At 37.7% G+C, this 13262-nt stretch overlaps 1 long non-coding RNA gene across 1 annotated transcript in view; it reads right to left on the minus strand.

Annotated features, from left to right (window-relative positions):
• Positions 1 to 12394, minus strand: part of LOC122458977 — a 32102-nt gene extending 19708 nt beyond the window's left edge. Inside the window, exons 1-2 of the long non-coding RNA XR_006279361.1 lie at positions 12278 to 12394; positions 1266 to 1272 (exon numbers count right to left, since the gene is read on the minus strand). This is a non-coding gene — a long non-coding RNA (uncharacterized LOC122458977). The remainder of the gene's footprint in view (positions 1 to 1265; positions 1273 to 12277) is intronic.
• Positions 12395 to 13262: the final 868 nt, after the last annotated feature.

Here is a 13262-nt window from a genome sequence, read left to right on the forward strand (position 1 = left end):
CCTGCTGGTAATAGCTCACCTTAAGTGATCACTCTCTTTACAGTGTGTAACACCCATTGTTTCATGTTCTCTATGTATATATATCTCCCCACTGTATTTTCCACTGAATGCATCCGATGAAGTGAGCTGTAGCTCACGAAAGCTTATGCTCAAATAAATTTGTTAGTTTCTAAGGTGCCACAAGTACTCCTTTTCTTTTTGCGAATACAGACTAACACGGTTGCTACTCTGAAACCAGGAAAAAATGTGTTGCTTTCACAGAGGGAAGGAGGGAAGGAAGGATGGGAACCTGACAAGATGTACCCAGAACCACCCGCAGCAATGTTTTTTGCCCCATCAGGCATTGAGATCTCAACCCAGAATTCCAATGGGCAGAGGAGTCTGCGGGAACTGTGGGATAGCTACGCACAGTGCAATGCTCTGGAAGTCGACGCTAGCCTTGGCACTGTAGACACACTCTGCCGACTTAATGGTCTTAAGCTGGGACACACACAATCAACTGTATAAAATCGATTTCTAAAAAATCGACGTCTATAAATTCGACCTAATTTCATACTGTAGAGATGGCCTGAGTCTCACTTTAGCATATTTTGACCTTGACCGTGAAATAGAATCCACACTTCACTGAAGTTAAGGGGTCTACATCAGGTCAGTAGTGGTCTGCTGTGGACTGAGGCATGGTTATTTTTAGGGCTGCCCATGCCTGTGTCAGGGATTGAGCTGGCACAAACTACCTCTCTTTTGTCCCTGTACTAGTGCAGCGGGCCCATTGTATTTCCTTTCACTGTATTCTCAGTCATTCCCACTGGAGATGAATCTGTCCCTTTTAACATAGTAGCTGCTTCTAAGTTTTCATACAGTGAATTCTTGGTTTCCAGTATTGAAGCATTCATGGCACCTTTTGTATTTATATCTACTGTTGTTATTCAGATGCTTTTCCATATAGCTATGACATTTTTGCTGACCCTTCTTTTCTTTCTTCTCTCTCACGCTGAGTTGTTGAAATAATAGTAAAAGCAGTAAATGGCAAGTTTTTAAAATATGTCTGCTGTACTTGGTTTTTCTTCAGCTACATAATTAGCAATCACTCCATTCTCCAGTCTCTTTCGGCACGTTTTAAGGTCATCTTTGTTTTCTTCAGACTCTGTAATTCTGCCTATATGGAACATTTTGTTGTTCTTTTTTTTCAGCATCAATGTAGAAGATTGCTGCCTTAGATATTACTACTACAACTCGTTGATACAAATTCACCCTGCGTTATACACATACAAACTGATTCCGCAGTGTGCTACTCTTGGTTTCAATAGAAATCAATATAATCACAGTGTATAAAACATGAATGAGGTAGTGAAACAGGTCCTTTACTTACCTAAAGTAAGACTGGGTCTACATAAGAACATTGTACTGATTTAAGTCAATTTGGAATCCCAGGCCCCTATCCTATAATTACATACAGCTCAGTCTTACTACCATCAGTAGCTTCATTTATTTCAGTAGAGCTCCCTACTGAAATGCATGGATGTAAGTATTTGCAGAATTGGAGCCTAATTTAATTAAACCAGTGCAACCCCTTCAAGTGGAAACTCTTAAATCAAGTTAAAACCACCTTGCATCTATTTGAGCTTAACTCAGTGCCTTTTTGGCTTAAGCTAAATGTGTATATAGAAATATATAAAACTGATTTAAAAGTGTCCACTCAAGAGTCTGCACTGATTTCATGCCATCAGTTTCTGTACCAATGTAGTTAAAAACAGTACAATATTAGTGTGTAGACAAAATCCCAGAGACTTTGATTCTGAATCTCCACTGTCTTGGACCTTATATAGTTATTTACATCTGTGCAAAGTGTATGTAATATGCCACCATTATGACTTTGGTAGAATTTTACACCTACTTGACACTCACTTTGAACATGTATAAATGACTACATAAGGTGCAAGGTAATGGAGAATCAGGCCCCTTGATTTTGCTGCTAACAAGCCACATATTTTCAAACACATATACCAGCTTCTTTTTAGGAATTCTGGGTAGTGTGGTCCAACAGTTAATATCAATACTAAACACTACTGTATGCTATATTTAAACTACCTCACTTATGTTACTCTTTATAAGCACACATGTTTAAGTGAAAGCACACTCAAGCCCTATATGTGCACTTACTAATAAATGATGTAATATGACCCCTAATCCTGGGCTGTGTCCAAACAGTGCTGAGATAAATTTGTGGGGTAGGGTGCAGGTAAAAAAATGGCTTTACAACACATTGACATGACCTCCATCCTGGGGCAAGCTGGGGACTGCAGCTAAGTTCCAGTACAAATTAGAGCAGGACTTCTTCTAACCTACACTAGGTTGTTTATATGGACAAAAGTCCATTCTCACAACAAGGCATTATGGAGACCAGAGATGTCCACTTTCCCAAGACAGATTTCATGGGTTAGGATGAGGGCAGACTAGTTGCTGCTATAGTAGTTTCCACACTACCTAAGGAGTCTTCCTATGATGGGGAAAATACTCACCAGCTATTTAGACCAATAACTTTTTTGAGTGGTAGAGCAGATCTGGCTCTCTATGTTGAGTGGTCTACTCACCCTTCATGAACTGAATTTATTTATATATGTGGTGCACTGCTGTAGCTTACTAACAATGGATTTATTTATACTATCGCAAGCCCCTAGATTCCAAGTTTGCCTTTTAAGACTTGTTATGACATCGCTGTATAATACACAATTTTTAATAAATACAAATTAAATAGAAATATACATTGTCTGATTATAGAGAAGCAAAAATACAAAAACAAATTTGAGGAAAAGTACAAAACTCTAGCCAATAACTAATCTTAGCTGATTTATTCCACTGTACTGAAGTGGTAAATAATTATAATTAAGGAAGTTCCCTTCAAACATAAGTTTCCATAATAACATATTTTTTAAAATCCTAGCAACATTCATAACTGATGTTTATCAACCTATTCTCATAGTCACTACATACTTTCTTTCTTGGATATGGAATCTGCATCAAATGGAGCCTTTTTTATTGTATTGTATTTTATTGTATTTTATTTTATTTTATTTTGCTACATATGTAAGATTTGCATTGGAATGTTTAGCACCTAATGAACTATGGACTTGAACATCAAAGTGTTGAGGACGTCAGTTCCATTTTCCAACAAAACACTTAAGTGTAAACTTAAATGTAATCATGTGATCAGTCTCATCGAAGCCAGTGGGATTACTCACAGAAAGAAGCACTATACCCAGAATTAAGTTCAGCAGGGTACCCAAAGCCAGCACTGTATGACCTCAACAAAAGGCTCTGACACAAATCTACTAAACGCAGGAGATTCATAGTTACCAAACTAGCCACAAGCCCAGATTCAGTAAGGTGCACGTTTGTTGGGGAGTTAATTCTTCACTTTAAGATTCTTTGATTTGGTGGAGATCATCTCATAACTTCAACACCCTTCTAAGGTAATTTGTATTCTGCAGATTTCCTTAGTGATTTTTTATATATTAGAAAAGTCCCTTTTTGTGCATTTTCATAATTCATGAAATTATCTATAATTGTGTAATTAGTGTAAATACATGCAATCACATTTATACCATATAATTACAAAGTTTAATGGCATAATTGTGATGGGTAATGTCATAAAGAAAAATCTATTAAATTTTATGAAAAGATAGTCTGTGCATATACAGGTGCCTATATGCAAAGCTGAATACTTGTAATGTCTATTAAGTTGTTTATAAAATTTTCCCCAAAATAACACCAAAAATAGTTACTCCCCATTCAGAAACTGTTTTTTTTTAATTATGAGTTATAGAAGCAAAATTATTTGTACCTGAATTGGTTCTGAAATATTTTGTTAAAGCGATACTTTCATTTAACTCTTAAACAGGTGTTAATTTACAGACTGCCAGCCAAATAGGTGTTTAGAAGCACATACAGTCAGTGAGTAATTCTTTCTGTCCCTACCCTTCTGGAAGTTCATTTTATCTCTGAAATCTTTACTTTCTCTAAAACTAGAATGAACTTTTTAGGTGTGCCGACTATAGGAGTATAAGACAGCTTTTGAATCATAGAAATGTAGGGTTGAAAGGAACCTTGAGAAGTCATGAAGTCCAGCCCCCTGTACTGAGGTAGGGCTAAGTAAAACTAGACCATCCCTCCTAGGTGCTCATCTAACCTGTTCTTAAATCAACAGGTTGATATATCAAGAATATGGAATAGGGTGGAATAAACACAAAAAGTATTCTTTTCTTAAATAAATTAGTCATTATACAATGCTCACAATTTCCTTCCATCCTCATACTGTATTCCTCAAAGTCAAAGACAATTTATTCTCGAATTAGTACTGCCATCCTGTATCTGATGATACTTTGAGTATCTATCAAATATATAAACAGTACAGTCTGTATCATTTGGAAAAAATCAGCTTTTAAATGTTTTAGCTATTGTTAACTTCAGTCACCTTAAAGTATTGAATTTTAAGCTTATCCTAAATACTTGAAGTGGGAAGTCTGAGTACAGCATATGGAATCGGTTTAATAAAGATGGTCAAAACAGCCTCCTCATTAATTTGTGTTAATTTTTCTATTCAAATTACATTACTTGAGTTTAAAAACTGGTCTCTGTTAGTGTCACTTTGTTTAGAAGAGAAGGCCCATGAAAAATAATTGTACAATGTTTACTTTTCAGGTTAAGTTGGACCATGGAATGTGACTATGATAAGCTTCTGGGGAAGATATTCCTCAACTTTATAGAATATCAGAGTTGGAAGGGACCTCAGGACATCATCTAGTCCAATCCCCTGCTTAAAGCAGGACCAATCCCCAATTTTTGCCCCAGATCCTTAAATAGCCCCCTTAAGGATTGAACTCACAACCCTGGATTTAGCAGGACAATGCTCAAACCACTGAGCTATCCCTCTCCCCATAACTGATGGGAATTCTTTTTCAATTATTTTTTATTTCACTCAGGTAAATTTTGTAAATAAAGTACCTAAGGCCAAATTCTGTTCACAGTGGAACAGGACGTACCAAAAAAAAAAAAGTGTGGAACACAAATAGACTCAAGTGGGAAGTCAGATATTTACCCCAAACTAAACTCCCTGATAAATGAGAGAGAATTAATGGGATTTAATAATCAGTACAAAATATTCTGAACCTTTAAAAACCTTTAAAAACCACTCAAGACCATTGTTTGACCATACTAAAAGAAGGACAGATGACACTTGATATGGATTTTCATCAGGCTGCAACTTCATTATATAGATAGCTGGGACTGCCTGCCAGATAAAGTGTACAGTGTAGGCAAATCCATGTTTATTCAAATCATTACCCAGGGTTTCCACCAACCCCCTTCATTTTCCATTCAGGTCCCCCCAGCCAACCCATGATTTGGACCTTACCATCCCCCACCCTCTCCTCATCGGAGGGTTAAGATGGGCCATAAGAATGGGGAAGGAGTGGCTCCCTGCTATACCAATCCATAGGAGTCCCCAATTCCCCTCCCCCATTCTGTTCCTTTATCTGGCATCTCCTTTTAAGCCCTTTACCAGGCCATCTATCTGATCACTGGATGCCTTCCCTATGGAATACCTGCACTGGACATCCACCCCACACTTACAAAATAAGTTGCGACATATAGCCTACCCCCTTTTCTTCTTACCAGAAAAAGGTCCTCCCTGATCCATGCTGTGGGGAAGGTGAAAAAAGCTCACTCCACCGAAGCCAATCTGGTGGTGTGGGAAAAATTCCTTCCCTGCCCCCCGTAAAAAGGAGCAACCAGCACAATGCTCACAGCAGGTCCTAACCCAACTTTATATTCGCCACCTCTAGGGGAAGAGGAGTGGTGCCTTGCCTGCCTGCTGTGTGGAAAAAGGGGCTTTAAACTCCCAGGGCTTGCACCTTTATAGCCTTCTGACCTCACATTCCCGGGGCGTGAGTCAGTGCCACAAAACTGACCACCATTCACCTTTTGTAGTAATTTGTGACCTCCTTCTCTCCCCCTGCCATAAAGCATTTCTGCCTTCCCTCAGAAAGCCAGACAGCGATCTCCCCACTTTAGGTGCAGTATGGTCAAACCAAATATTATTTTATTTCAATCCTCCTACTCCATTCCTTCCACCCCTTCTGAGTGTTCTCCATTTTTAATCCATGCTTAGGTCTCAGTCCAGCAATGAAATCTATTTGGACAGAACTTTCCACCCCAATAGAAGAAATCCAACAGCATGAACAAGTCTATAGATTGTAAGCTTTCTTTGCTATAAGGAAGGTCTAGAGGATCACATTGAAGGGAGTAGGATCTGGACAGATGGAAGGATTTTACATGCAAGTATGTCACTGAATTGTTGTCTTGACTGCTTTCCCTGATTTACTTTAGACATAATCCTAAACAGGTTTTGGCCCTTTAACTAATGAGAACTCTGAAAATGAATAGCTCTTCTCATTCTCTAATTTCTATGTTAATGACATCTAATTCAGGGAGGAAAAATAACTCACAAGTTAAATTCAAGCTGCTCTTTTAATTATTGTGTTAGATTTCTATTCCAAGCATGAACTCTCCTACATTATTCCCAGTTACAGCTATGCACCCAGACATATTAACCCTCAAATAATTCTGACAAATAAGGGAGTTACATGTCAGTCCTCATGGTTGTTATCAGCTTTTAGTTATAAGCAGGAAGAATTTGGGACAATCCGTGTTTGGAATAGAAATATAGTACAGAAACTGAAAGGGTGTTTTGAATTTAATTTGAGTATTGCTTTTCCTCTGTGTATAAGATTTATCTGGCAAAGACCTAGTAGGTCTCACAGCATGAATGCATTCTTTAAACTAATGGCAAGCATTAAAAGAAAAGACAACAGAATGAAACACATTCTTTACTCAATATATTATTTTCCCCCCATCATTCATATTTGGAAGTCAAATGACATATAACTCAGTCTGTCATAAACGGTTATTTCTTACATTGCTTTGATATGGTACTTTGAATTGTATTATGGTTTTATAGTCTTTCTCTTAAAAGCATTCTTTTACCTATCCCCTCATCTGCAGAATTAGGGAACTTTGCTCAGACAAATAAGCCCAATGCTCATTAAGAGCATTATTAAGCAAATAACTTAAGTATTTGCTTAATTTTAAGCACAAGTAGTCTTGTTGAAGCAAATGAGCCTTCTGAGTTTAAAGTTAAGCACCATGCTCAAGTATCTTGCTGAACTCATATCTGAGGGCTTGTCTTACTGCATACAAAGTCACTCTTAGTGTGCAGTACTAGTGTCACACCAAGAGTTAGTGTGGAATAGTTAGTATGCATTGGCTGTTGCAAGTTTTTTCCCCCATATAGAGAATCCATAGAAACAACAATCATGTATTGGACGAAATCCTGACTCTGCTGAAATCAATGGGAGTTTTGGCTTTAATTTCAAAGTGGCCAGGACTTCACCCACTGCATTTTCACCAACATCCAGAGTGATGGCAATAATATACAGTTTAAAGTGGTTGGGCCAGCATTGTGAATCCTCTTACAAATTGTACTTCCAAAAGTTGAAGAGAATCACGTACAAATAGGAAACTTCCACGGGAAGCCCTTCTCCTGTATTTGCTTAGTAGCACTATAATATCAAGGCAAGTCCTGTATTTGATCAGTATGTAACATTACTTTTATCATGCTTTGTTTTGTTTTTTTTAAAGTTATTTATAATCTGATTTACATTTTCCACATTAGACACTAACTTTGTATGTCACACTTGCATAAGATGACAGAGCTGAAACAAATTATATATGTATCTGACTTCTGTTTTTCTTGACACTAATAAGCAGCATTTCAATTAGATGTAGCTAAGCATCAGGGGCATATTACTCTAATAGTATTATACTGTCAGAAAAGAAGTATGATTTGCTCAGTAGTGAAAAAAAATATTAATATGTCTCCCTAGTCTTAAAATAAGCACTGAAACCACTTGACAGTTAATAATGAGTACATAATTTGTTATCTTGAAAAGTATGTGCACTGTAAAATCTTTATAAAATCAAATATGTGTGTGTGTGTGTGTGTGTGTATTCCTTCACGAGTGTGCTGGAATTGGACTCCATCTTTTGCATAAAATACTATTTCTGAGGGGATGGGAAATTATAGGCTTTCAGAATCAAAGGAGGTGTAAAGGGAAACTGACATTTCATCAGGTTCTGCTATGTGACTATGGAAACTATGGACAAAAGTCATTCCAATGTTGGGAAATGCCTTTGTCCCAGACATTCAGCAAGAAAGACAAGATGCAAGGAATAAGATAATTAGATCACAAACTTATTAACTTAGCTCACCTGGAAACTATACATCAACAACTTGTATAGTGCAAGTCATGATTCCTTCCTTAATCATTTCCATGCAGTAGAGGACTGCTGTCAATGCCTCACCCCTCCACAAATGATTCCCAATCTGTATCTATATTGGACACCTTCCACAAGGAGGCACCACCAGTTAACTTGGCTTCCTCCCCCTTCCTCCCAACTCTGAACCAGGTTCCCAGATAATTAACATTTCCCTGCCTAACTTTAGGCAAAAATATATCTGTTTTCCTGTCAGAGAGGTGTAACTGATTGTTTCTGAATAACCAAATATGTTGTTTATGATGGGTAGTTGCTGAGCTTTCTCATTCCAGATGTTTCATACATCTTCTGGTGTTGTCAACCCATGGAGGCCTCACAACTTCCTGCTTTATTCTCCACTCTAGCATTTCAGATCAGTTTACTGTCACCCCTAAGAAAAGGTACTGGGTATGTCTTACATGTCTTAAACCTCTGTGCCCTGATGATTAAATCAACAGCCTTACAAAATCACAAATAATTTTCACACAGGTATACAATAATAAGTTTCCTGCATGTCAAAAAGTCTAAGAGAGGGCATCAGCTCATCCCACAGCATACCCTCCTGCCCTGCCAACTCAGATTCACCCTGGTACTGAGGCCCAGGTGAAAGGGGATTCAGGCTAGAGGAACAGGGTTGATATACCTTTTCCCACGTGTTCATGGCTTACCTGACCCCACCAGCCTGCCCAGATCATGTGATTGTTTCCCCTGCACTCCCAACCACCCCTCAGAACTTCTGAGGGAAGAGAAGGACTAAAAAGTCACTATTTAATTTTTCCAGCAAAAGAAATACAAAATAATTAATTAAAAATAAATATTGCAAAGGAAGATACAACTATTTAGTATAGACAGTATTTATTTCTTTTCTACTCTGTTTTCAACTTGACCCCACTCCTACAATGAATGGCGGAAAGGCAGACCCTGTGCCCATGTGGATCCCCAATAACTTTTCTCAGTGCACATCAAGATCAAAGTATGATTAACATAGCAAAAAGTGACCAAAAAAAACCCCCTCAAGTGCGAATATTGTAAGAAATACAATGTGTTTTTGCACTCCACCTGTTCATTTTTCTAAATTTCTTGCATATAATTTTGACATCATGCAGCCACCTTTATCGATTTTAGATTCTCTTGTAATCCAAAGATTTGTTTTTCTTGTTTTGGGATAACTTTGTAGTCTTCCTTTTTCTGCAAAAGAGAAGTAGTCTTTAAGAGATTCAAAGCTGAGCTGTTGATATCAATGGTGTCCACTACCATTCCACTTCCAATCATGTATGCTTATTAATAACATCATTGAAAACTTGACTTTCAAGCAGCAAGTTAATAAACGATGAACCTGAATAATGTCACAAATGAAGTCACTCTAAATGCTGCAGTTCTCAGCTGTGAGTAGCTTGTTTAATTGGAGATTTAATTAGGGATTTGTTATTTCAGAGAAATGCCAATTCTGACTGAATCTTAAACAATTGTTTACAACTAAAAAACAGAGCTTAAGAGAAAAAGTTGTGAGAAGAGTATAGAAGTCAAAATGATTCTTAATGTATTTCAGAAGGATTATGAGGAAAGAAAAATTATACACACCTTTTCAATTTGAATTTAAGATATTTGTAAGTGTGTAAAGAGGTTATCTACATGGGGAATTCACAGGGAAGTTAGTGCAACATAGCTAGGTTGTGATTTTAAAGTGCCATAGCTAATCTGCACTAACTGCCCATGTGGACACTCTAATTCCATACAACATGAGATAACGCTGATGTGCTTTAATATAGTGCTATTTGAAACAGTACTATGTTAAAGTGCACTTGGGAACCTTTAGTGCACACCAGCAGGGTGTACACAGACCAATTAATGTGTGTATTCATATGCTTTAGGATTCTCACTCACACAGGGTGCATTACCCTACTGTATGGACAAGCCCTCTGTGAGATTTAACATAAATCACACAAAGACACTTTTACTGCAGAGTAAAAGTGGTAACACAAGGAGCTGGTGCAGAGTAGCTCTTCAGTAACAGATATTCTGCACTAGCTATTCTGGGCTTTTTCACCATGTAGACTTTATATATTTGAACTTTTCACATATGAGATTGTTCAGGATAAATATGATGACTAATTTTAAATTCAACATATATAAAGCATTGGAAAAGGATAGTTTTGAGTATATCAGGCAATAAACTAGGATTGCTCACAAAGCAAATCATTATTTTTTTTTCAGATGAGGTAAATCAGCATAGCTCCCTTGATTTGAGCTACTCCAATTAACACCAGCTGAGGATCTGTCCCTAAACAATAACAAGTCCTAAAATGATGACTGGGGCCTCAAATAATAAAATAAGCAAAAACACTTCATGTGAGAAGGCTCAGAAAGAGTTCTGACAGATTCATTATATTGGTAAGTTGCAGGGAAAGGGGATTGAGAGAGAGAAAATTATATAAGAAGCAGATGTTAAAGAGTGTTGATGAATTTCTAAGAGCTCACAGAAGAAAGTACTGGGGAAAAATTAAATTCCAAACTGCTGCTCAAAAAGAAGAGAAGAACAAGGTGAGCTTTGAATATGATATTGCAGCTAATGACATAGCCAACAGGTGTGTATCAAATAATGTACTTCTTATACTTATTTCATTAGATGTATCTAAAATTTTCAAAAACACCTAAAAAGAAACTTAACCTTATATATATGTGAAGATGCCATTGAAATTTATAGCTCTATATCTAGTAAGCAGCAACTAGAAATATGTATTTTAATGTTTTCAATAATGTTTGTACTCAATATTATATAATTACCATTTTAAAGGCACACAGTTGACTATGAGGAAAATATAATTGATTTCCACCAGGCAACAATGAATGTTTACAGTTAACCTTCTTAAACATTAAGATTATGCCAATATTCAAATAGATAGCATTTTATTTGTAGAGTACATTAAGAACTAATACAAAAAGGATGATGGTGATTATTTAGCAGACTTATAATGAATTTGAAAGAGATTACATTAACAGCAGGGTATGGAGTCATCACCAAATATATTCTGTAAATGGACTGGCCTAGGAAGAGAAAACATTGGTCGCCAATTTATCATCTTCAGCCTGGGCTTAAATTATAGAACCCTAAATTGTGACTTTTGGGGCAAAGTATATGCAAATTAGAAGGCATTATTGATGATTATTCATCTATTCCATTTGGAAGACGTTTTCCATCATTTTGCTGTACGCTTTTAAAAGCATCCTTTGACTTTTAGAACCATGCCATTTGTCTTGTATGTTTAAACTGAACTTATTAACTGCACTTATATGGAAACACATACTGCACTGGGTACTTAGTACAGCTAAAATTTTAGGCTGATTTCTTTGTCCATTGAGAAGACAATTTGTCTGTTTGACCTGGCAGGCAAAACAGATTATGTTGTCACCTCTAAAAGAGACAATCCAATTAGTTTTCTGTCTGAAAAGACTGACTAAAGAAACTTTCCACTATGCTGATCACTTCAGGAGTTTCGTCTTTCTAAAACACTACAAAAATCAGATGGATATCTTCTCATAGTCGTATTTTTCAACCCAGCCATCCAGGTCGCAGATGACTTTGTTTCCTTGTCTGGCTATACCAAAAGAAGGACAGAAGACACTTGATATGGTTTTAATCAGGCTACAACTTTATTATTAGATGTCTGGGACTACTTGGCAAATAAGTGTACAGTGTAGGTTAATTCCATAATTACCTGGGGGACTTTTGCCAGCTTTCCCTCTTTTTCCATCCAGGCCCCCCAGCCAACCCGTTGTTGGGACCTTACCATCCACCCCCCTTGTTGAAGGGCTAAGGTGGGCTATAAGAAAGGGGGTTAGATCCCTGCTGTACCAACCATAGGAGCCACAACTCTTCTTCCCTCAGTTCTGTTTGTTTAACCAACACCTCTTTTTAAAATCCTTTCCCAAGCCATTTATCTAGTCACTGTATCCCTTCACTATGGAGTACCTGCATTGGACATCCGCCCCACACTTACATAATGAGTTGCGACATCATAGCCTAACTCCCTTCATGCCACACATCAACAAAGCTCTTCCTGAACCTGCTGTGGGGACAGCAAAAAAAGCCACCACTCCACATAGGTCAATCTGGTGGTGTGGGAAAAATTCCTTCCGAGCTCTCCTAAAATGGGGCAGCTAGTGCAATGCCAACAGCAGATCTTATAACCAAACCTGGCATTTCACCTCCTAAACGGACAGAGGGTGGGTGCAGCCTCAGCCTGCTCTGTATCAAAATGGGCTTTACCACCCAAGGCTGATCCTTTTAAACCTTTCTGCCCTTCTGGTTCCCAGGGATGAGTCATGGGATGTTTCCTCCCCATTTGCAACAGCTTCTTATCTCTTTGCCCCTCAGCAGTAATAACTGTTTCCTTCATTCGGCCACCTGGACAAAATCCAACCTGCTTGAAGGTGAGGTGTGGTCATTCGAAGGTGCAGTGTGTTCATTCTAATGTATCTGCACTGACACTTTTTATATTAAAAGCTCAACATAAAGGGATGGCTGGACCAGTAGGGTGAGACATACAGTAATTCTGTTCCTTGGTGGACAAACAGGGAGATCATTAAACTTGTGTTTGTGTGTAAACAAAAGTGTAAGCTGTTGGTTTTTAAACAGAACATCCTTTATTGAGTGAGAAATATTCCTTCCCTTCTGTATTTTTATTCCAACACTTGAATTTGTACATATACCATCAGTTTGTAATTTAAACAGTAGGACACTGAAAACTAGATGGGAATATACATTTATTGAAATTCAGGTGCAAGTACCTTACTTCAATAATGTCTGAAGCCCTAGTTATGGCCAAACTAATAAATTGTGCAGAGGTGCTCCAACTTAGGAGGCGCTCCTTCAGGCAGGGTGCCTCTGGCAA

Source organism: Dermochelys coriacea, chromosome 1 (genome assembly GCF_009764565.3).
Source record: "Dermochelys coriacea isolate rDerCor1 chromosome 1, rDerCor1.pri.v4, whole genome shotgun sequence".
In the NCBI taxonomy this organism is placed as follows: Eukaryota; Metazoa; Chordata; order Testudines; family Dermochelyidae; genus Dermochelys; species Dermochelys coriacea.